Source organism: Pteropus medius, unplaced genomic scaffold, assembly GCF_902729225.1.
Source record: "Pteropus medius unplaced genomic scaffold, Ma_sr-lr_union100, whole genome shotgun sequence".
NCBI classification, from domain to species: domain Eukaryota; kingdom Metazoa; phylum Chordata; class Mammalia; order Chiroptera; family Pteropodidae; genus Pteropus; species Pteropus medius.
In genome coordinates, this window is record NW_024346062.1 from 4,803,437 (window position 1) to 4,827,474 (window position 24,038).

Consider the following 24,038-nt stretch of genomic DNA (forward strand, 5'->3'; position numbering starts at 1 on the left):
TGAGGACAAAAGCCATATTTGATTAGTCTTTATAGTCCTGGCATCTAGTGAGTTTTCAGTGAGTGTTCAATAAATGGAAAAAGATTGGCATTTCTGTGGTTCTAAACATAGCTGACGCAAGGGAGAACTTGAGTTAACTAAAGCAGTCACTAGAGTAACTCACTTATTCCATTTTTTTGTGTTGATTGCTATTACCCTTGCTGGCCTGCCTCAACCTCAACTTGTCATGGGCAAATCTTACAAGTTCGCTGCTATTTGAAAAGCATAATCTATTCTCATGTAAAAGAAACACTTTTGGCCAAGAGCATACGACTGCCTATACCTTCCTGCAGATATTTTCACACAGTTCTTGAAGTCCATTTGTAGGAGAATATTAAGGATAAAAGCTTTTAAGGCATTTACCTGGGCTCTTGTTGCTGTCCACTTCCTCTACCTCCATCGCCAATCCTACCATCTTAATGATAGAATATTCTCTCACTGATGGAAAGCGAACACAGCAAGCCATTGAAGGCTTAGTGTGAGTGGGATTGATATTTCACCAGCATCTCCTATTTCATTTCTTCAACTCTGGTACTCTGGAGATGGTTTAGCAAAGTCAAAATGAAATTAGGAATGTAAAATGTAATCAAGTAGCGGGGCAGAGTGAAAGGAAAGAACAAGACTCAAGGCCAAATTATCGATCTCATTTCCTCCTACTTGCTAATTTTAAATTTGCTTACAGATCATGTCCTTTGATCCACTCCTTGCATGACTATTTGACCTCTGTCTTAAAAAGGGAAAGGTATGACAGGCAAATCAAAGCAGTGGCTGTTACTAGTGGTAAAAAGGTAGAAGAAGGAACAAGACTGGACTGTCAAATATAATCACTTTACTGAGGCTTTCTGAACTCTGCTTGACCTTTCCTGCCAGGCTTATGCAAACCTTCCTTGGCTTGGATGAAAGACAAAGATAGGGGAATCCATATACTTTAATTCTCATTTGAATTGGTAATAGTAACAGTAGCAATGAAGTAAGGAGGCTCAATGTCGTTGGACTTTTCATGGTACTTTCTGATTTCTAGCGATGAATGAATTCAGAGGCAAAAATGTCACTTCTTCATGCTGCTAATGCTGACTGAAAATGTAATGTATCAAATCCAAGGCAAACACAGGCATATTTCTCACCTCCAACTCTCCCCCTGCCGTTTGAGGTATAGTCAGCAAGTGAACTTCGGAAGTCTTGATTGAATCTACACTGCTTGGCCAGTGGGTGGCAGAGAGTAAAGCAGGTGGGGTGCAAAGTGACACAAAACAAAAGAAAGTCATTTAAATTTTAGGAAGTTCAAGAGCAGGATAAGTTTATTTTCTCCACATCTGGAAGGATTTTTTTTATTCCTGAATTTCAAGGGGAAGTGCCATTGCTAAAACAAACAAACAAACAAACAAACAAACAAACAAACAAATAAATAAATAAATAAATTTAAAAAAAGAAGTTAATAGCTTAAATTAGTTGTTTGAAAGTTAAGAGAGTTAAGGTGACAGATATTTTGGCATATAAAAGAAGAGGAAATGTACTTAAAATAATAAATGTGTTCAACAAAAGTGGTATATAAAAAAACAACTGGTTGTTAAAAAGCCAAAAAAATTATAGGAAAAGAGGAAAAGAAAATGCTCTCATTGAATTATTGTCGATGTTCTGATCTAGTCGAAATCAATTTATAAAAACTGCATGATTGGCAAGTATTCTCTCAGTATGTGGTGAATAGCCTAAGGATGTTTCTCCCATTGAGAAGAAAAGCATGGCACTTAGAAACCTCTTCACAATTTACATTTTTAGTAATAGTTTATCAAGTTCTTTGTAAAATAATCCTTTTTAACAAAAGCACAAATTTCTGTTTAGTCATATGCATAAGCAGAATAAATAGCTACTTACTGACATTGTATTCAAAGCATTTATTCAACAACATTTTAAAAGCAAGCATATAAAATACAATCCAGATCCCCAAATATCTCTCGCCATGAAGGAGTTCAAACCAGGACTGCCATGGGATTGCTTTCAGTGTCATACTAATGTGATTCGACACCCAACTTCTCCAACTAGAGTGCCACTCTCTTGGTCACAACAATGCCCACATTGTGTACCAGTCTTTGAATCCCCAGCATATAGGCTTGAAGAATGTCCTCATGACTATTTTGTAAATTATATCTGTCAATTTTATTGTTTTGAAAATCCTATTCTTTAACCTATATAGTGGGAAGGAAAAAAAGGCATCAGGAGGATTGATTAACTTTTTATTTTTGCTCTTTGATGTTAGACTATCTAAATTCTGGAAATGCATTTATAGAGCTTTTCCAATTACTGCTCTTCAAATGAAACATCAAAAGGCTGTTTTTACCCCCCTTGGTTTCCTTAAGGTGCAAATACCGAATAGACAAGAATTTCTAGGTCACAAAATAGGACAAATGGGACAAAGTAAATTTGCTCTCACATCCCTCCATTCCCTCCTTTGTTTCCATTTATTCTTTCTCTCTTTAGAACACTCTGGTGTCTGGGACATGTTAGCTACTCATGGATCTGCCCTTCCAGGTTACCTCAGACCTGCTGTCCTGACCAGTGTTCCTTTCTAACTCTCTCTTCGTTGAAACCAACACTCCCTTTTTCTTTAGTCTTCTGATAATCTCTTGCTTCTCTAATAAGGCTTTTGATTTAAAGCTTTATCTTTCCAGGTGATCATTTTCAAGTTTGCTCTTGCTATAGTCGAGGCGCCGAGCGGCCAGGAGGTGGCTCAGCAGGTGAAGGCCCTGCTCATCCTTAGAGACTAGGCAGAAGTGCCTGACCAGGGCTATTTGGGAGGAATATTTTGTCCAAGTCATTTTAATGACCTCTGAATCACACCATCCACATTGACTACCTGTGCTGAAACACAGGCTACATTTATCTCTCTGTGACAGCATAGTTCCTGCTATTCTTTATCTGGTTCTCTTCACAAGATAAACACTCAGTGCCCACAATGGATCTGGCATGAGTTAACTGGCACAGTCCCCACTTTAAGAAGTCCTTATTCTCAATTGTAAGATGAAGTTGCTTTGAAATACTAGCATAACTGGAAAATAGAATTCTCTCTAATAATTAAATGCACAGGAAAAGCAAATGGTTGTTGACCTCTTTTGTGGGTACCCATGATTTTGGATAATTTCCTAGAGTAGTATTTGCTTTGAGTCTTTTTGTTTGTTTGTCTTACTTTGGATAAGGGGTGTTGAGGACAGTTTATTAAATGGGAGAAGTTAGTATAGACTGGGGAGACAAAAATGGACAGAGCAAGAAAATTTTATTATTTTCTGCTTATGTGCTGTGAGAAACAGCTATTAATAATTCCACTAATAAAGACATAAGCCAAGAAAACTTAGCCGAAGACCATGAAAATACTGATTTTTCAACTAATATCCCTTTGGCCAATAGCCGATGAAGCTTACCAGCACCACGGAGAACTTTATTCAATGTTCTGTATTCAGATTTAGGTACATTTCTTTGTATAGACATTGTATTTACACAGCCAAAAATGCCATTTAGAATGAGCTTGCTGGAGGATTTGCAAAGTCTACAACAGGCGCATAGTTTATCTTATTTAAATTTGCTCACTCCACTAGTCATTTGTCCCAATTATTAGGCCTCTGTTTGTAGAAGATTTTCTTTTTCAAATGGCAGAATTAATTGGACTATCCCTTTTATTTGGGGTGGGTGGGTGGAGAGGGTTTGGGGTCACTAAATTTAGCCAAGGCCAACATTGAACATTCTGAGCACAAAAATGGTGACTATTTTCACTGTCGAATTGTTTGACAGACACAGCCAGGGTAGTAATGAAAGTCATAGTTATGGGCATCTGAGTACTGAAGATCACAAATACTATCAACCTGCCCTATGTTTCTCTGGAGGGGACAGCTGCCTAGATGGATATTTTTAAGGGCAGTGAAAGGCCTCACAACTGAAATATAATTTTTTTACTGTCAAGAAGAGTAAAAAGGAAAAAGGAGTCTCTGGAAGAGAATGGAGTGCCCACAAAAGCAACTTCAACTGCATTAGTATTTTGCCTAAGGCAAACTGTAATGGTGGGGATAATATCAAGAGACTACATAAGGGTGATTTCAGAACTGAAAAAATCAAATGTGTGAAATAAGGCTATGTAATGACCAATTTCAGGAATGGAAGAAGTTCTTTATTACATATCCACAGATTATTTTAAATTTAATATACACTGATTTTAATATAGAATGTAGTATGTGTATATCTATTTACATATAAAAATAAGCAAACCAAGTAGTTTACACACACACACACACACACACACACACACACACATACACACACACTCTTAAATACATACACATCTTTTTTAAATAAAGATCTCTCCCTTTGGATTTATATAAAATTTTTCCCTCTTAAAAGTCAGAGATAGAAATTTTATATGAATAAACAAAAACACTGAATTGCTATTCATTCTTTCTTAGCTTCAAAGTTAAAGGACGAATGTTATTTTACATTTACAGCATTATTAGTTCACTACTTTCTTCGAAAGGCTATTTTTTAAAAAGACCACCCAGAAGTTTCAATGAATCAAGTAAGCAATCTTTACCTTACTTAAAAAGAAAGCCTGCATAGGACACATTCCTGGCATCAGTACACTGTCATATCTGTTTGGGCTAGATATAATGGAAAGGATAATCTTAAATTTTGAAAATATCTTGGTTAATTTCTTTTTGCTCCATAAACAGCCAAAGTAAGAAAATAATTAAAAATCTTCAATACCTTTTTCAGAGAGATTGTTTCATAACTTGAGGTTTAGAAATGCCAAGAACAAATGAGCCACCCAAGGAGATCATAAAAGCCAAAGTAACAGATGTAGAAACCGGTTCTTAGTAGTGTGATGAATTTCCGAGTTTGGGGAAAATGTAAAATGTTATTCAAAGTGGAGCACTTAGGCCATGGAATTCTCATTACCTCTTGGTCATGGAAGAAACATCTGTAAATGGGGACTTAAAGTTATTATTAAAACATTTTGAGGAATACGTTGGAATCTAGAATAAGGAAAATGTTGGGTAATTCATATTTAAAGCTAAGTAAATGCTATTCTCATAGATACCATTGTAACATTTTTTAGAGTTTATTAACATAGGTTTTATAAATCTAAAGAGTCACACATCTTTCTTTTCAAAAGAGGTCTTTTCATTTTTTCTTTCTCCTAAATTTGTGTGCCTATGATTTTCTCTTTAGAGGAAAGAATATCTGATATAATTTGGATATTGATAAAGAAGTTAAACATTATGTAGCTATTTATTAGATATTAGGCATGTTAATGTGAGTGATAACCAAATAAATTGTTTAAAATTACACTGCCTATATTATCGAAATAAGTCACATATTTTTATTATCCTAAGTTGTGTGTGTGTGTGTGTGTGTGTGTGTGTGTGTGTACTATTTTAGAGAAACTAGAAAAATAAAAGCAAAAAGATGAAAATAAAACCATCTAGAACTTCAATTTCTGATGAAGGGAGTAAGAAGAGCAGTATTTACTTTCACGTCTAAAACAACTAAAAAGAAAATGGACAAAATATAGAAAGAAATAGCACTCAAGATAGTGGACATCAGGCAAAGAACAGTAACATCTGATTAACAGGAAACAAGTGAAGTGCGCTCTGTGATTGTCCCAGCTTATTGCCTAAAGAAAGTTTTCAAGCTGCAGTGCAGGAATGGTACATACGCAGAACCTATTGGACAACTTGAGGGGATGGAGCCTCGAGTTCTGGAAATCCAAGGAAGCTAGAGATCACAGGGCAGAATAATGGCAAGGCATGGAGAGGAGAAGTGAAGAGAGGGAGACGAGTGGCACAATCAGGAGATTTATAGACTCTGCCCCCAGAATATTCATTTGGGCACTGATCAGTACATGTGGCTGAGGAATCTACCCAAGTCCAGGGAAGAATCATTCTCAAGGATTAGCAGTCAAATAGCACCGGCAATCAACCCTGTTTCTAAAAGCCAGAGTAGAAAACCCCATAATTCATGGGACATTGGTATAGGGTCTTAAGAAGAATCTTTACTTAGTAGTGGGAAAAAATTAATACTAAACTAAATGCAGCTCTGGTGCCACATAACAAAGCTTACAAGAATGATCTGTAAGAATCAGAATGTTTCTAAGTACCTAAACCACATCCCCAAACAAAGCATAATAAAATTTGTAGGAATAAAAAATATTCCACACTAAATAAGATAAAATTCAAATTTTACGGCACACAATAAAAAGCTACCAGCATGAAAAGAAACAGGAAAATACCCCCCAAAAATAATGGAGAGAAAAATCAATCAATAGACTGACCCAGAAATGACACTTATGATAGAATTAGTACATACATTTGGCAGATACAATAAATAAAAATACTAAAATGCTATTATAACTATGTTCCAAATGCTCAAGAAGCTGGAATTATTGAACATGTTAAATAGAGGCACGGAAAAGACATTTACAAAAGACCCATATAAAACATTTAGAGATGAAAATAACAATGCCCAAGATGAAAAATTTACTGAATGAGATTAATGACAGTTTAGACAACACAGAAGATTAATGAACTTGAAGATGTTAAAATAGAAACTATCCAAAGTAAGACAAATAGAGGAAAAAAAATACTGAAAAGTAAAAAGGAAAAGAGCATAATTCAACAGCAGGACAACTTTAAGTGGCCAAAGAAGTAGGTAATTAGAGCCTTCAAAGAAGAGGGAAGGGGTAGAAAGAAAATTTGAAGAAATAATGGCTGACAATTTTCAAATTTGTTGAAAACTCTAAACCCACAGATCCAAGAAGCTCTACAAATCTCAAGCACCAGAAACATTAAAGAAAATTAAAGCAAGGCCATAATAATGAAATTGCATAAAACCAGTGGAAAAGAGAAAATCTGGGGGGGAAAAAAAGCCAGAGGTAAAAAGGTATGCTGTGTACAGAGGAACGAAGGTAAAGATTGAGCAGATTGCTTGTCTGAGACGATGCAAGCAAGGAGACAGTGGAGCAAGATCTTTGAAGTGCTGAAAGAAGATAACTGTCCACCTAGTCTTCTAGATACTACACATATCTCATCTCAGAAGTACCCTCTCCCCTCCCATAAGTTTGAGGTGGCACTTAACTGGCCTATAGCAAATCTATTACATTCATAGTTTAGAAGTGTTATCATTATTCAGGAGTTGCAGATTATTCATCTCTCATCCTTAGCATGAACATTGTCACGCTGGTGCAGGCAAGGAGGGATGACAGGGTCGGGGGTGTGTTTTTTTCCTAGAATATACAGTAATGTGAATTAAGATCAAATTTTGGAGGAGAGAAAAAAATGGCGTAGATGACAGAGGCTCTGTTCATCCCTCTGGCGACCAAATCAAAGTTGTGATGGTAATAAGGAGCAGTAACAAGGAAAAATCGCCTGGGATGCAGATGAATAAGCCATACATGTCCACGAAATCACCCTGCAATGGCAGAGGGTAAGACAGGTTGAGTACACGGGACTGCCTGGTCTCCAGCAGCTGAGTGAGATGGAGGCTGCAGCAGCAGCAGATGTCTCTTAAAGGGGCCGTGTCTGCGAGTAGATATTCGCGGTGACAGACCCGCTCACACTGACCACCAGTGTCAATTTGAGTGCACGCAGGGGGCACCAGGGACTTACAGGAAGACTTTGTCAGAGTGAGGGTCCAAAGTAAAAAGGAAAAGAGCATAATTTTTATAGTCTTGGCATCTCGGTCTGTACAGAAGTGCCGGTGGTATCCACTGTTCCCTGTTGAGCCCTCCCCCATACCAGTGTGCTGGACACAGCGCCGCCATTGCTGCGAGGTCATCAGACTGGATAACAAAGGTCGCTCCGGCCAGATGATTCCCTACCCCGCCTACCCCAACTTGGGCCCTACCCAAGCCACATCCAGGTATATACTCAGTGGGTCAGGTGCTCCTTGCTGAGACCCGCACTGGTGGAGGCAGCTGGCCTCTGTTTCTGGTGTGGCCTTTTGAGGTAACTACAAGTACAGCATCTGTGGATTGCTTGCTGAATCTTAACAGGTGGCCCCAGAGGGGTAGAGACTGGGGCCAAGTTTGGCCTGCAGTTCAACCTCTCTCAGGACAGTGCCACTGGACACCTACTTCACAAATCCACACTAATAAGACTGGGAGACTTAGGAGCTTTGCTTAGTACATGGAAACAGACACAGAAAGGCAGCCAAAATGGGAAGACAAAGAAACAGAAACCACATGAGAGAAGAGAACAGAGATCCAGATATAATGGAGTCAAGTAATCTACCAGATGCAGAGTTCAAAACACTGGTTATAAAGATGCTCAATGATCTTTTGTGAAGTGTAGATAAATTCAGTGAAAACTTTAACAAAGAGATAAAAAACATAAAAATAGAAATGGAAATTATTAAAAGGAACCAGTCTGAAATGAAGAACACATTATCTGAGATGAGAAGTATATTAAATGGAATAAACAAAGGAATAAACAAAGTGAATAAAGAAGAGGATCAAATGTCTTATCTAGAGGACAGGAAAGCCAAGGACACTCAATCAGAATGGCAAGAAAAAAGATGCCAAGACTATAAAAATAATTTAAGGAGGATATAGGATGCTATTAAGGCTCCAAATATTCATTTAAGTGAAGAAAATCAAGATGTTGAACAGCTGTTTGAAGAAATAATGATGGAAAGCTTTCCTAACCTGGTGAAGGAAATGGACATAAAACCCAAAGAAGCTCAGAGAATCCCAAAAATAAAGAATCCAAGGGGCCCACACCAAGATACATCATAATTAAAATGCCAAAGTTTCAATACAAAGAAAAAATATTAAAAGCAGCAAGAGAAAAACAAATAATTACATATAAGTGAAAACCCATAAGACTGGCAGCTAATTTCTCAAAAGAAACTATGCAGGACAGAAGGGCTTGGCAAAAAATATTTGACAGGATGAAGAATAATTTATCCAGCAAAGCTATCATTTAGAGTTGAAGGACAGATAAAGAGCTTCCCAGACAAACATAAGCTAAAGGAATTTATCACCACCACGCCAGTATTACAGGAAATATTGGAGGGGCTTCTTTAAGAAGAAAAAAACGTGTCAAAAACAGGAATAAAGAATGGTAACAACTACATTCCAATCAATAAGTATCTTAACTGGAAAAGAATTAAGTGCTCCAACCAAAAGATATTGTGCCTGAAAGGATAAGAAAACAAGACCCCTACATAGGAAAAGGAAGGGGATGTAAAAAATTGCTTTGATGGACCTAAAAGATATTTAAGTCAGACAGAAAGATAAACACTATATGATTTCACTTATATGTGGAATCTAAGGAATAAAAAGAATAAACTAATCAAAAACGGACTCACAAATATAGTGGACAATTTGGTGTCAGACAGAGAGGAGGGAGTTTGGGAGCTGAGAGAATGGGGTGAAGGGCTAAAGAAGGACACATTAGTAGCTGATGGATGGTCACGGGAATGGGGAGCACAGCACAGGGAATGCAGTTAGCATTAATACATTGGCTAGGTGGAGGGTCAGGGGATGGAGGGTGCAATTGGGGGGATTGTTTTATGAACCAAGGTACTGTATACTTGAAATAAAAAAATTAAAAAATAAATTAAAAAAAAGATCAAATTTTTCTTTATAAGTAAATTGGTATTTTCCTTTAATGTTTAGATCTCAAACACTCAAACTATTTTGTTTTACCTTTACAATTAATGCATTACCATTAATAACAACAGTTTAAGGATGTAGATATTTAATGATAGTACGATCTCTTCTCATTCCGCTCGCTGTCTTAAGATTACTTTGAAATAGTAACAATATGCAAGGCAATAAAGTCATGATAAATGAGTGCACATGATCAATGCCTTCTATTTACAAAATAAAGGTTTTCAACTCTGTATTGACATTTATTTTCCATTCCTTCGCTGCACTAGTTATTTGTTTAATAAAACGAGACCTTTCCAGTGACAAAGACATTATCTAATTCATTTCTATAATTCTGTGAGCAAGATCAATCAAGAGGTTTGCTTTCCAGTCATGTTATTATAAATAAGGGTTTCCTCTTAGTCTTAGAATTTCAAGATTCAAAGCCTGTACATGGGCTATAAAGTTAATACTAAGTGATTGCAGTGTGGCTTGGAAGCTAGAATATATTAAATGTTCTGCAGAGTGGAACTATGTTCCTAGAATAATAAAATTTTACAGAAACAAAATGATGTTTTGCATTTAGAAGTAAATTTTCCAACGATGAACTAGAGAAGATATTAAACATTCAATGTAGCTTTGCAGGGCAAAACTAGAACAAATGAATGGAAGTAAAGGAAGCTGATTTTGCACAATGTCAGGAAGAACTTTTTGGTAAGTATTCTAAAAGTGAAATGAATTACCCCGTGAAAAACATAGTACTTTCTGTCACTGCAGGTGTTGAATCAGATCAACAAACATTTGTCAATTACATTACACAAGGGATTCCTATAGTGGGTGGAAGCTTGGAACAGATCAGGTCTTTGAACTCTGTCCAAGCTTTGAGGTCAGTATTCTGAAGGACATCAGATGGATAAAACAATCTACTAACAAGGAGGCTCTAATTCAGTGAAAGACATATCAGCAATTAATTATAGTATAAGTACACGGAAAAGAATGCTCAGTAAAGTAATTGTGGTATAAATATAATATTAAGAGAGAATTGAGAAGTAAGTGACGAATTCCAGGTAGTGGTACAATGAAAATTTGCCTGGATGATGTGTTATGTTAATGATCCTGGCATGAGCCCTGTTTCAGGTGAGAGGGATAAAGGGGGGAGGGATTGCTGCCTGAGAAAAGCGCATGAACAAAGAACTAGAGGACAGAACTGCTTGAATGTTTGGAAACAGAAGATAGATATTCTGGAGATTTTACTGATCAGCATCTTTGTGATAAATTTGCATTTACTTTAGCTACCAAGATCTGCCTTTCAGTGCCTTAAACAAATAGTTATAACATTGTAAAATATCCTGTGTAAATCACAAACTTCTCAATAATTATATTAATTTCCTCTTTGTAATTTAAAATAATATCAGATAGTGATAAAGTTACAAAATTAAAGAAGCTTCTTCCCTCAAACAGAAAAAAAAAAATAACGTTTCAAGTCATATACCTGGTTTGAGTCTACTCACAGATCCACTGAACTTCACAAATAACAGTAAAATGCATTTTATGGTTTTAGCAGTGCTTCATTGAATTCTTTCTTTGAATTATTCTTTTTAGAATGTTTTTCTGAGTGATTGGTGTTTACACTTTCCACTTCTTGAAATACGAGGTATCCAAGATTAAAAATAATAACCTTAGTGATAAAGATGGATATGAATCTCTCAACTGCTTCCAGAATTTTTTCTAGATAGCAATATGCCTGTATAACATCTGAAAACAGATTGCAGAAACTGAATCACCACTAAAATTTATTTCAGTCCAGCTCCTTCAGAGAACTAGGAACACTGAGATCCCTCCAGGCTTGAAGACTGTGCTCTCTCAAAGAAAGTGGAGTGAGCAGAGAATATCTACTCAATACAGTCAAGCCAACCTGCTGATTTTTGTCATATTCTAAAGTGGAAAGAAAAGCAAAATTTCCCACTAGTAGATTTTACTACTTCTTAGCTTTGTGTTTCTGGAAACTTTTAAGAGTTTCTGTTTTTGTCAGCAGATTTTTCTATACCATTTCTTGGTATGGATTTTTTATTTTTTGGTATGTATCCTGTTGGGTCTGTTGTGCTTCTTGAATCTGTGACGTGGACAGTCACAAGCTATTATTTCTAAAAGATTGTTTCTGCTCCGTTTGCTGTTTCTCATTTTGGGATGCTACTATTTGTATTCCATATACTACCTTTGACTCCTCTGCCCCACCCAGTATCTTTCTTCCTTTTTCTGTCAGATTTTAGTCTGGTTATTTTTTCTGGCCTATTTTCCAGCTTACTAATCATCTCTTCAATGTGTCTAAACTTTTCATAAACTTATGTATTAAGTTTTAAATTTTAGTTATTACATTTCCTCAGTTCTAGAATTTCTACTTCTTTGGTAAAATTCTCTTAGAATCTAATTTCATAACATAAAATATGGATCTGATAACATTAATATTTAGATCTCCTACTGACCCGTTTCTATTTTCTGTTCTTTTGTCTTTTTTTTTGGTCATTTGATTCTGTCAGCTGGTATGCTGGGTAATTTAGATGAGGAGATCCTTATAACCTTGCAAATAATACTAAATAATTTGGGCTAAATTTTCACAGCAATAGAAAGGCATCGAAGGGCTTAAGCAGGCAAATATGTCCAGATTTACACTTTAGACAGATTACTCCAGCTTCAATGTGGGAGAATGCATTAGAAAGCAACAAGTCTGGAGATGCAGAGACCAGTGGGTAAGGTTTACAGGACTTCAGGCAAGAGTGGATAGTGACAAATGGCAGGGTTTATGCTAACGAAGATAGAAGTGTATATATTCAAAAAATATTTACGGGATAGAATCAACATGATGATTCTATCATGTTTCTGTTTCTGGATACTAAGTGGAGAGAAATGGCACCATTTACTAAACTAGATAAAATTGGAGAAGTTCAAATTCGGGAGAAAGAAAAGCTGTTCATTTGGGACCTGTGAAGTTCGAGATGTTCGTTAGACTGCCTAGTTATGAGACGTTTGTGGTTTGGACACTCAGGAGAAAATTCCAGGGCAGATATAGCAATCTGGGTGTCAAGGGCACACAGGTGGCAGTGTGTTTAATGCAGAGGAGTATATGAATTCACACGGAGAAAACGAAGAGTGAGGGCAAGGCGTCCCGGGCTATTAGAATACAGGCTGCTAAGGGCTAGGTAGACTTCTCCTCAGAAGCCTGAATTGGAGACGAAGATGGAGTAATCAAAGAAGTCAATGGAAAACTAGCAGAGTGTGATGTCACAGAAGCCAAGGGTAGAGATTATTGTGAAGGGAGCATGGTCACCAGCATTTAATGCCACCTAGAAAACATATTGAAAGAAAATCATTGGTGACTCTGATAAGGAACGTTTCAATGGAGAAGATGAGGGAGAAAGCACATTGCGGTAAGCTGAGGGGTGGAGGGGGTGAGGGTGTAGAGAGTAAGCACAGTAAGTTTATGAAACCTGGCTCTGATGGGAAGGAGAAAGATTGGTAGGATAGAATATATGTGAGAGTAGGAAAGTTGTATATTTTTAAGACAAAAAAATTTGACCATGATTAAATGCCGATAGGGTGGGAGAGGTTGAAAACACAGGAGAGAAAAAAGCTCATTGACAAGGAATGTTTCTGAGAACACAAAGGATAAAGGATCTAGAGCTCAGGGGGCAATATCTGCCTTAGACTCTTAGAAGTAAAAGAGACCTTTTTTTCTCCCCTAATAGAAGGGAAAAAAGAGAATATAGGGGGATGCTAGTCATCGGGGACTAGTTTGGGTGGCCATACAGTGAGTTCTTTACAGAGGTCTTCTATTTTCAGTATGAATTAGGGAGGCTTGGGCATCTGCTACAGGGAGGTCAAGAAGCAAAAAAACTTTTAAGAAATATGGTAGAACTGCCACACAGCATCAAAGATCCAGATAAAGTCAGATACCATGAAGTTGTAGAGTGGTCCCATTTTATGCAGTGATACGAGTTTTTCCTAGCAGTTCTCAGTAGTTGGGAGCAAATGTGAATTAAGTGAACAGCTATATTTATCCTAAAAAGGATTTTTAGCAGGTAGATCCCTCTGCAGACAACAAGACAAAGACATTGAAAATGTCAGCAAACATAATAGAGAAGAAAGTGAAGATGAAAGGAGCAAATAGGTAGAAGGAATATAGGAAGTCTAATATAGAGGTTTCAGCTCAGTTCGATGAACCAGTAGTCTGTAACTGCAAATTTTCTAGTTCAGGTGATTGAGATTATGATGATTTTTAACCTATATATAAGAAGACTAGTTTGCTTGGTTTTTATCTCCTTAGCTAGAATAATCAGTAAGGCACCCATTTCACTTTCAAAAGCATTCTGGTTTGGATAATAAGTTATATGGTCTTGGTATCCACATATTAATTACACAGACGAGGCTTGGTAGAAGGGAGATAATAAGTTCAATTTTGGACATTTTGAGTTCAAGTTTATGGGAAATTTAGGTTAAAAAGTCAAGTAAACTGAACATATATTCAGATACAACCCAAATTCACCAGGGGTTAATACAGTATTAAATGATTTATAATTTAGTAATTATTTCAAGAATAATATACTAATTTGCAGACAGTATATTAAACTCCTAGAAAATATTTGCACTGGATAGTTGAGAGCCATTTATTAATATTAAAATATATGATATGTTGGGATAAAATAAAAAATATTAATCACGCAAGGAATAATTTTAACATTGATCAAATTGTCAATCTGATATAACAAGTGAATGGACAGAATTAAATTGTCATACCTCAAAACATCACAAGGTGGCAGCACAACTACAATGTAACAAGGGAAAAGATCTCTCAGATATTCTACAGTTAAAATATTTGTGAATTTATGCCTGTTGTACATTATTTATATCTTTCTGAATGTATGCTCTTTCATTTAAAAATATTTGTTTTACTATTATTGCTAACTTAAGGTGAAAATTAAAAGTTTAATTTTTTAACATACACTATTTAAAAATATTTTACATAGACTAAAAAAAATGATCATTAATATACATTTATGATATTCATAAGATAGCTATTAGTATATAGGGTATGTAACACCATAGTTATGTTTTATAAGTTTTCATCTTGATTGGTATATTGTAGTTAGATAATTTTATTTAGTGCATTTATCTCACTAGTGACAACAAATTCAGTAACTTCATTTGTTGACCTTTAGAAGGAAAGTGTTTAGAAGTCTAATGGAGAAATTCTTGTTTGCCATATTCTAGTTATAGAAATTTTAAGGGAGGTAAAGTTATCACATTTAGCCAATAGAAAATACAGGATATCCAGTTAAATATAAACCGGATAAACAGTAAATAATCTCTTTGGCATAAGGATGTACCATATAATATTTGGAATATACTTAAACTAAAAATTATTCCATTATTCATTGTATTTTGCAACTTTAGGGGAGGACGGGATGTGGTGGGAGGGAGAATTAGAGAAAAAAAAAATAAGTTGTTGAGAAAATCAGTAATCTAAGATTCTGGTCTCCAAATCTGACCTAGATTTAGAAGTCTTCAGGATCAAGGAACTAGGAAAAGAATTCTAAATGAACCCTAACTACTCTGCATTCTGTGGTGAACTCGTTTATATGTTAAGCTAAACAACATGGGTTGACGTTAATCAAGTTCTCTGGTGAATTACCATCTACACCACACATTGATTACTGATATTTAAACAACAAAATGCAACAACATATATTTAACGCTAGCTCAGTACTGGGCAAAATTGAATAAATAACTACAATTCAGGCATTTTTAGATCTTACTCAGGTTCAGGGTTATCATTATGAAAATCTATCATTAGAGCATCAAGGCTTGGAAATGACATTTTAATTTAATTCAACAAACATGTCTGGCACCTTCTACATGCAGAAGACTAAGACTGTGAGATATAAGGATTAATAAAACCGGTGTAGGCCAACTCAGTGGACATTGACAGTTGATAAAATAAAAGTTAAAATGATGCAAAAATAATGACAAACTCATTCTTACCAATTTCTTCCTGGGTTTCAGTTCTTGGTCCACTGTTCTCCCTTTGTTCTTCCCTGAGATGATCTCCTTTTCTCTTCCATATGATTTTCAGCTCTCGTTTGATACCAAAGACTTCCAAATCTATTTCTAGCCATGACCTCTCCCCTGTGCTTATGGTATGTTCATTTAGCTCTGGTTCCTGGCTGCCTCAAAGGCACTTCCAAAGTCAGACTAACCGTTTTCTCCCAGAAATTATTATTTTTCCTTTATTCCCAAGTTTAGTCACTAGCATCTCTCTTCGTGTTATTGTCCACTCTTGAAAAATTCACACTATCTGTGACTTCTCTCCCCCATGCAATCAATGTGCCTTATTAGATTGTGCCCAGGCTGTTCCAAGGCCTCTCTACACTCATTTCTTGCCTCCCTAAAGTCCCGCCTTCCCTAAATTTAGAGATTTACTGAAATTGTCAATTAATTTTATTTACATTATTAATTTTACATCAAGTACTATTATTAGTTAAACCTGAGAAGAGTTTATGAGTTTAATGACATTGAACGATAGGAAGAAGACTAATGAGGAAACCAAGACAGAGTCAGGGAATGGCCTGGGCTTGGGAGGTGTTCACACATCCGAAATGTAGGTACTTGGGAGAGAAGGCAGGGAGACCTCCGAAGCCTCGCTTTCAGCACTGTCCTGGGCACTGACAGCAGCAACAGTAAGCATTTATAGGGCACCTACTGAATGTCAGGCATTTATATCCTCTAGAGAGGTGAATGCAGGCCAATGTTCCCTCTCTTTTAGGCCATCGGGGAGAAGGGGAAAGAAACCAACACACTCAATCTGGGCCATCAGTCCTAGCAGTTTAAAAAATAGAGAGCACATCTGTATGTTTGAACATCAGATCAGTATCCTGCAGGAGAACCAAACTATGGTGGCATAATCAAAGGAGTGGAATCGAAGAGAACATAAATAAACCAGAAACAGCTAACGAAACACAACCATCATCATGCCATATGGTAACTAAACAAAAAATGGGAAGAAATTTAAGCAAATAACCCTGATTAGTATTACTATTATAAAGCCAAAACAAATTTTCACTGTTTCTTTTTCTGCAGTTAGTTTTCCAGAATCTATAATCGCCATCGATGTCAAAATTTCTCTGAAACCAATTGCAGTTAAGTACCTGACCACATATTTTAAAAAGATATTGGCTTTGACTCGTATTTTCAACATGATGGCTAATTCCTATGTTTGCCTCGTGCGCATCTCTTTCTCCTTTTGCCCCTTGACTTGGAGGAATTCTTGGACTGTATATGTGGATTCTCACTGCTCCCTCCTTCTAGAGCCAGAAATTTGGGGTGTCATAAGGGCTCAAAAGTAGAACAGAATAAGCTGTAGGTGCTCTACCTGTTCAGGGGCAGCAACCCAAGCATGGTAATGAAGGGCTGAGAAGACCTGGACTAGGTTGTGGCAAAGTGAACAGAAGGGTTCAAAGAAATGGGCTTGGATGGCCCTTGTGGTTGGGGAGGGGAGACTCAGTCTGGGTAAAGCTCTGGGGGGCCGGTGGGAAGACAGGTTGATCAGGCTCAGCTAAAAGGAGCCAGTGATTAACAGGACCCAAGGTCCATCAAGTTTCTGGAAACAGGCCTTGAGGGAATCCCTTTGGACTCAGGCTGGAGTGGGGATCACTGAGAGTTTGAAGACCATGGAAGACTAAATCAGCGTAATTACATCCTTTGGTGTAAAGGATGTCAAGGCCTTCAGATATTTGAAATTCTTTTTACAGAAAACAAAACATTTACTTTGAAGAGATAAAAGGCTTGAAATGTAAATGCCTGAGTGAAACTCATTCACACTTAGGGGTAATCACTCAGGTCAAGAAATCAATAAACCACAGAAGTATCAGATCTTTTGGGTTGAAGGGTGGAGAACAGGAGTTTCAGTTTATGAGGTGGGGTGGGGAGAAGTTTAGATAAGTACAAAGGAAAAAGACCCAGGAGACTGGGAAGGCAAACTGCACCTACTTGGCAAATTTTACTAGTGATTCATGACGTGCCTTCCATCTGTCTTCCCCACTAGCTTGAGAACTTCACAAGCCAATCGCTCTGCTGCATCCCCCAGCATGGTGCCTGTGGCAACCGGTAAGCACTAAATCATTCTGGGCTCAATCTGAATTTTAGCTGCAAACCTGTGGACAGCAACTGTGGGCAAATGATTTTTTGCTTTTCCTGTCCATCCGAGTAGACAAATACTTGGCCTCCTGGGGTTCTGGAGTATCAGAGCTACCCTCCCAGGCCCATCTGTGCCCACACAACCAAGAAACAAAGCTCTTATCCACTCAGCTAGGAGATGGCAAACAAGGGAAAATGATTTTAAAGATGCGTGCTCAATAATCTCTTAATACGAAAACTATGAGGCTAGAACTTTTCGGTTGTTTCTGTTACTCAAAGTGTATCTCAGGAACTTATAACATTTTGATTTGTTACTATTAATTTTGACTTTCTGATTTTTTTTAGAACAAATTTTCATGGTATAAAGTGAGGACCCAGCATGTAGTGACTGGCAAATAGCAAGTATTCAGTAATTATTTGTTGAAGGAGCAAATGGAAGTATGAATGGTGAAATGAGATAATCCCCAAATTCAAAACAAAAGAGTCAAAATGAGAAAAATTCACATAGCACAGGTGGAAATGGTGTCAAGATATTATCCATAAAATTTTGTGAAAAGTTTAACAAAAATCAGAATCTGAATATATTTAACTTAATTGGATGTTATTTAATACTGTAAATGTAGTTGGAATACAGTAACCAATCAAGTAAATTGTGTTCTTTGGACAAAAGGGGAAATTTCTGTTGCTTTGTAAGACTGAGAACCGATCCCTGAACGTTAGTATGTTTTCTAAGTGATTTTTGCTCTGTAAGTTTGCTTTGTTATTTTTGTTTTGCTTTGTTTTGCAAAGCCCCCTGACCCTCTAGCAGTAACCCCATTTCAGGTATCACTCTCTCACCCCCTGTTAAGCTATAGAACAGTGAATAGAAGCTCAAAATAGTCCAGCGACATTTGGTATTTTAAACAAATCCTGGCTTTAATCTGAACATAACTAAGAGCTCTTCAATACCAGCCAGCCCCCTGCTGGTCTCCATCACCAGGAGAAGCCATTATGTGGAGCTACTACAATATAGCCAAGAACCCAGTAGCATCAGACCATTTCAGAGAGCTTGCTGTTCTCTCTTATAAAGTTTGTTCTTGAATAGTATCATTAAATCATCTGAAATCATGAAAACTTCTTGTAACAATTTTCCATTCCATGACTAAATGTCTACTTTCGGACCTCTGACTTTTAGGCAATCTCTCACTAGCTCTTTCACTAGAGCGAGTCTGTGAATCATTCTAAATCACAAGGAGGATCAGATGAAATTGTCAACAGAATGTCTTGCTTCCGGTGGATAATGACTTATTGGAAATACAAATTAAGATAATATGCTTTATTTTGCATGGTTGTTAGTGTTTCCAGCCATCACCTCTGATCAATTCAGGCTATAATTTTGCAGCATTAATGAAAAAAGACTTAACGAGCTGCCCTTTTTCTTTCGCCATGTAGGTCTCACTGCTGTACACAAAACCAAAGTTCCCTAAATAGAAAACTTCCATTCCACACCAGCAGGCCTAACTCGATTTGTGGGTTATAGCTCAGCGAATAACAGATTAATCATTTTTTTTTTTTTCTGTCTGAGGTATTTTACCTTCCAATCTGAATTTTGGAACTTGTCTTGATTAATGCTGATGTGCTGAACACGGTTGCTGTTAAGTCATACATCTTGCAAAGAGCCAATTTGAGCAATAATTCGTATATCTCCTAGAGAAAAGTTTTTCAAAACTCTCAAGTGCAATGTTCTGATGAATTAATCTTCTGTGACAACCTGATGCTTCTTTGAAACACTGGCTTTTCTTATGATTGTTCTTGTCTAGGACTTTTTTTTTTTTTCTATTATGTCAACTTAATGGATGCAACATTTCTACTTCAAGACTACAGATAAACAACAGGTATAGAAAAAGTTGTTCTATGTGATAATTATTAGAATTTGAAAGCAATCTTTTGTAAAAAATACCTCACTACCCAAAAGCGATTTTTACTATTATCTTTGTATATTAAAGGAAAAATTAAAGAATATGTAATAATACATGCTAGTATCTGTGTGCTAACCTTTTAAGCTAGGAATTATTTACTCTTGAGATTTATTTCCAATTGAAAAAAACAGTGATTCAAGAATCAAACTCTCCACACTCTTTTTTGAACTAGGCCATGACTTCTCTGCAAAAATCAAATCTTATATTAGAAGCAAGTTATGGCTATTAAACTGTATTTTCATGGACGCAGAAAGTTGACGGTAAATTACCCAGTAAAGAGTAAACTGATTTTAAATGTAACCACCAGGAATTTAATCAACTGTTAAGTGGTGCCTTGACTTTTAAATTATATAAAAGTCACTTGCTGTATTTTCTACTCTGAGTACCTACTCCAGTGTCTTGGTGTGTAGTTAGAGTTCAATGTCAACAGAATGGAAATCTCCGAATTTTTTAATGACTGGTGAGAAAGCTTTCTTTGACTCATCCACTAGGTGGCACCTAGGGACCGTGCTTTACACACTTAACTGTCACAGACCCTCCCATTCATGGTGTAAATAAAGAGCTGCATTATTAATTTAGACCATCACGTCCACTCTACGCCTCATATTTATTTAACCAGCTGCTTCCTCTAATCCCCCTTACACACTATTGATTAAAATCCTAAGAATATTCAAGTTTCCAGTCCTCCCCATTTCCCCCTAACTACATTTTGCTACCTTAAAAAACCCGACTATGTTTAAATAACATGTACAGAGTACCATAGTTACTAATAATGAATCCAGACTATTGGAAAATTAACTAGAGGCAACAATAGACTGTAAAGTAAAAGTTATTTTCAAATTTGCTTTGCATTTATTGCATTGGAATTCAAATTGGTGGAATACCATTATCTTAAAAATGTAATCCGGAAAATAAAACATGCAAGGGGCAAAAGAAATGAGGGCAAAGCTAGTACTAGTGTTTTCTGAAAAGAAGAGTTATTTTCTGACTTTGATTCTTGTTTATCTTTTCAAAGATGAAGCACAGTGCTACCTAAAGGTTCAAAGACTTCTTCAACTACTCAGAAAATGCCAATATTCCACCCCCAGGGTGCTAAAAAGGCAGGTCTGTTTAGCAGACCATCTACTCATACTCTGTATACTCCAAATGTATTTATCCTGGATGTGTTACTTGCTCCCAGAGGAAGGAAAAGGAAGTGAAACCACTAGAGATATAATGAATTGATTCTTCTCTGTGAAAGTCTCTTCAGTACTTCTAAATTATAGCGTCAGTCATTCCTCTAAGAGACAGAGCCTTGCTAACAATAAATAACTCACTTTATAAGAACATGATATTCCTCTCTTTCTTGTTTCTCATAGAAAGCCCAGCCAGGACTTCTGAACACTCCTATCTGAAATACTGGACTCAGGGTATGCTCTTCCTGGGGACCAGGGGTCTCAACAGGCTGTTGCTTTTCTCTTGTTCATTTAGTTAAATTTAAGCAAAATTACTTGTCCTTATCTAGTTTTCCTATTTTTAAGCTGTTTCCAATTTAGTGAAAGCAGTTACCCAAAATGTAAAGTCATTCTCTTAGCTTAAACAATTAAATTAATAAGAACAGATAGCCCAATAGTAACTAGAGACTAAAACTTAAATGTTCAACAGGCCTTTGGCATAACTTCTATTTTAATAAATGGAAGGAAAAACTTCTTTATTGGTGAAATAAATGAATGTAAAGTTAAAACTGATGTAAAGATTAAGAAATATTACATTAAACGTTATCCAAAGAGAACTACGATGATACATTTTTGGTAGAACAATATTCCCATTTTATGATCCATTAGAATATTGAAGTCAGTGAAGTATGTATAAAATTACTGCAAATTTAGTACACTGAAATAATCACAGAAATGGTTACCAGAAACTACATTTGTAATGAATAAATATTACATTTCACTTAGAAATTAATTCACAGGCTTTATTTCTCAAGAACCGTTAGCTTCCAAGAAGCCAGCCAGTATGTTTGATTTTATGACATCACGCTGGAACATGTACAGAAACACTTTCCACCCTAAAAATTCCCAACTGTACTGACCACTTTGTGTATTTTTTCCAGTGATAAATGAAAATAACTTATTTGCAAAACAATAAACCATCTTATTTTGAACACAACAGTTATATTCAATGGAAGAAAACAACTTCATTTAAGCCCCCAAAGAGTTCAGATTTGCCCTTAGGGTGGTGAACAGTTTCAACATATAAATAATTCCTTTAACCAACTTTAAAAAATAACCTTAACGACTATGGCAAAATTTTTTTCAGCACATTAAAATTATCCACCAACGTGATTATGTATATGAAATGCATCATAATTCTATTATCTTAATTTCAGTTAACAGAAGCCTGGACCAAAATCAGTAATATTTCAAAGGTGATCAATCTAACAGGTATTATCTATGATTACAGTAGCTTTCTTTTTTCACACAAACCTATATAGTCCCTAAAACAAAATTCATAAATCTGGAATGGACAGTCCCATTCCTAAGCATTTCTTTCAGCCTATTCTATTCTTTTTTTTTTCATCTCAGGTGTTATAAAAATGCCTGTTGAAGCACAGATGGAAAAGCTATCGCTTAGAAACCATGCATTTACCAGATTTATTGTAGCACATGCAAAAGCCAGGATAGTAGAGTTAGTCCTTGCCCTGTTTCTAGACTGAGCTCGTTTATTGCAATACAGTGTTTAATCTGACAATATGAATCCTAAAGAAAGTTGAGATGTTATGTTAAACTCAAAAGAAAATTAAAGAAAATCTGCTTTAACGTATACATATATCATGATATGCATTGCTTTCTGAAATGTTAAAAACATCAAGGTTTGATGGAAATAGTAAAAAATTTGTGGAAGTTTTACCTTGTCCCGAAATCCAGAAGTTCAGATGCTCTCAAGTCTTGCTGAAGTTGGAGCTGGAGATCAAGTGAAGCTAGAGCTCTTTGCCCTCACCTTAAGTTTGTCTCTGGGCAAGTGTGTGTGCGCGGGTGTAAGTGTGTGTGCGCGCAGAATGTCTCTTTGTGGCACTGGATGGCAGAGGTCCTGGTCTTGGGAAGAAGGAGGCACTTTCTCACCATGAGCAGAAGAAAAGCAAAGCGTCACCAGGAAAGTTCTCCTCCCAGATCCCCTAATTACAGCCTAACGTGCACTTCATGCAAACTTCAGAGAAGGGAGGGGCAGCTCTATGCCCCGACCTTGTGAAACAGCAGCTCTTAGATGACTTTCCCTTCTGCTCAGATCCCGTAAGGGGAAAGCGGCAGCTACAATCACGAGCCCCTACCCACACCACACCTCCTGCACCCCAGGGTGTGTCTAGAGAGGCTGGGGCAAAGGATCTGTGGAATGATCGTGGGCCAGCAGTGTGAGGCAGACACACCAGGACAGTGAATTTTCACTTTGCTGTTCAGCCTGTGCTTGAAAGGAAAATCCAACGGTAGGAAAGGTCCTGGCTTTCCTGCTTCCCTCTCCCCATAGTAAATCCACAGTAACCAGGTAGAGGCAATTATGACGACAGCACATAAAGCTTCCAAAACTGGAGGTGCCCTTCCACCTAAATTGCCAGAAGCATATTTTCTTTCTTTCTTTCTTTTTTTACTGGACTCGGTATCAATATTGGGTTTGAACCTCCGTTAACAAACAATCGCTATTGTACTCCTGGATGATAGAGCTCAAAAAACCTGGATTTATTTATGGAGTAAGGAATGCGAGGGGCGGACGGGATGGGTGGAGCTGGCTTATAGATTCATACCCAGGATTAGAACCAGATGGGCACAGGGCGCTTGCAGACACACACACACCCACACCCACCCACCCTAAAATAACCACTGGGGAAGACGCTGGAGACACGCGGGAAAACGCCTCCTGAACAAATAGACATTTATTTATAACTCTTGGGAGAGTATATAGGTCCATTGATTCCCGCCTTGAGTAACCAAGGGTTTTGGAGAGGAAATGGCTTCATATTTCAATAACAGAGCCACCTTTGATGAAGCCTAGGAGGGGAAAAAAGAAACACACCGCAGGAAGCAAACGGCTGTTGAAGCAGCCGGGAGGAGAGAGCGGACTGGCCTGGGGATGAGGACAAGCAAACAAGCCCGAGGGGCCCCTAGCCAGGGAGGAGGCGAGACGCTGGCTGGCGGGCGGGAGAGGCGGGAGGTTTCGGGGGGAGTGCAGGGCACCGCGGGCACGTGGCGCTG

At 37.1% G+C, this 24,038-nt stretch overlaps 1 protein-coding gene across 1 annotated transcript in view; it reads right to left on the bottom strand.

The window, feature by feature from the left end:
• HAPLN1 (hyaluronan and proteoglycan link protein 1) overlaps window positions 1-23,156 on the bottom strand; it is a 63,345-nt gene extending 40,189 nt beyond the window's left edge. The window contains exon 1 of the mRNA XM_039875009.1: window positions 22,705-23,156. The gene's annotated coding sequence lies outside the window, so the exon portion shown is untranslated. The remainder of the gene's footprint in view (window positions 1-22,704) is intronic.
• Window positions 23,157-24,038: the final 882 nt, after the last annotated feature.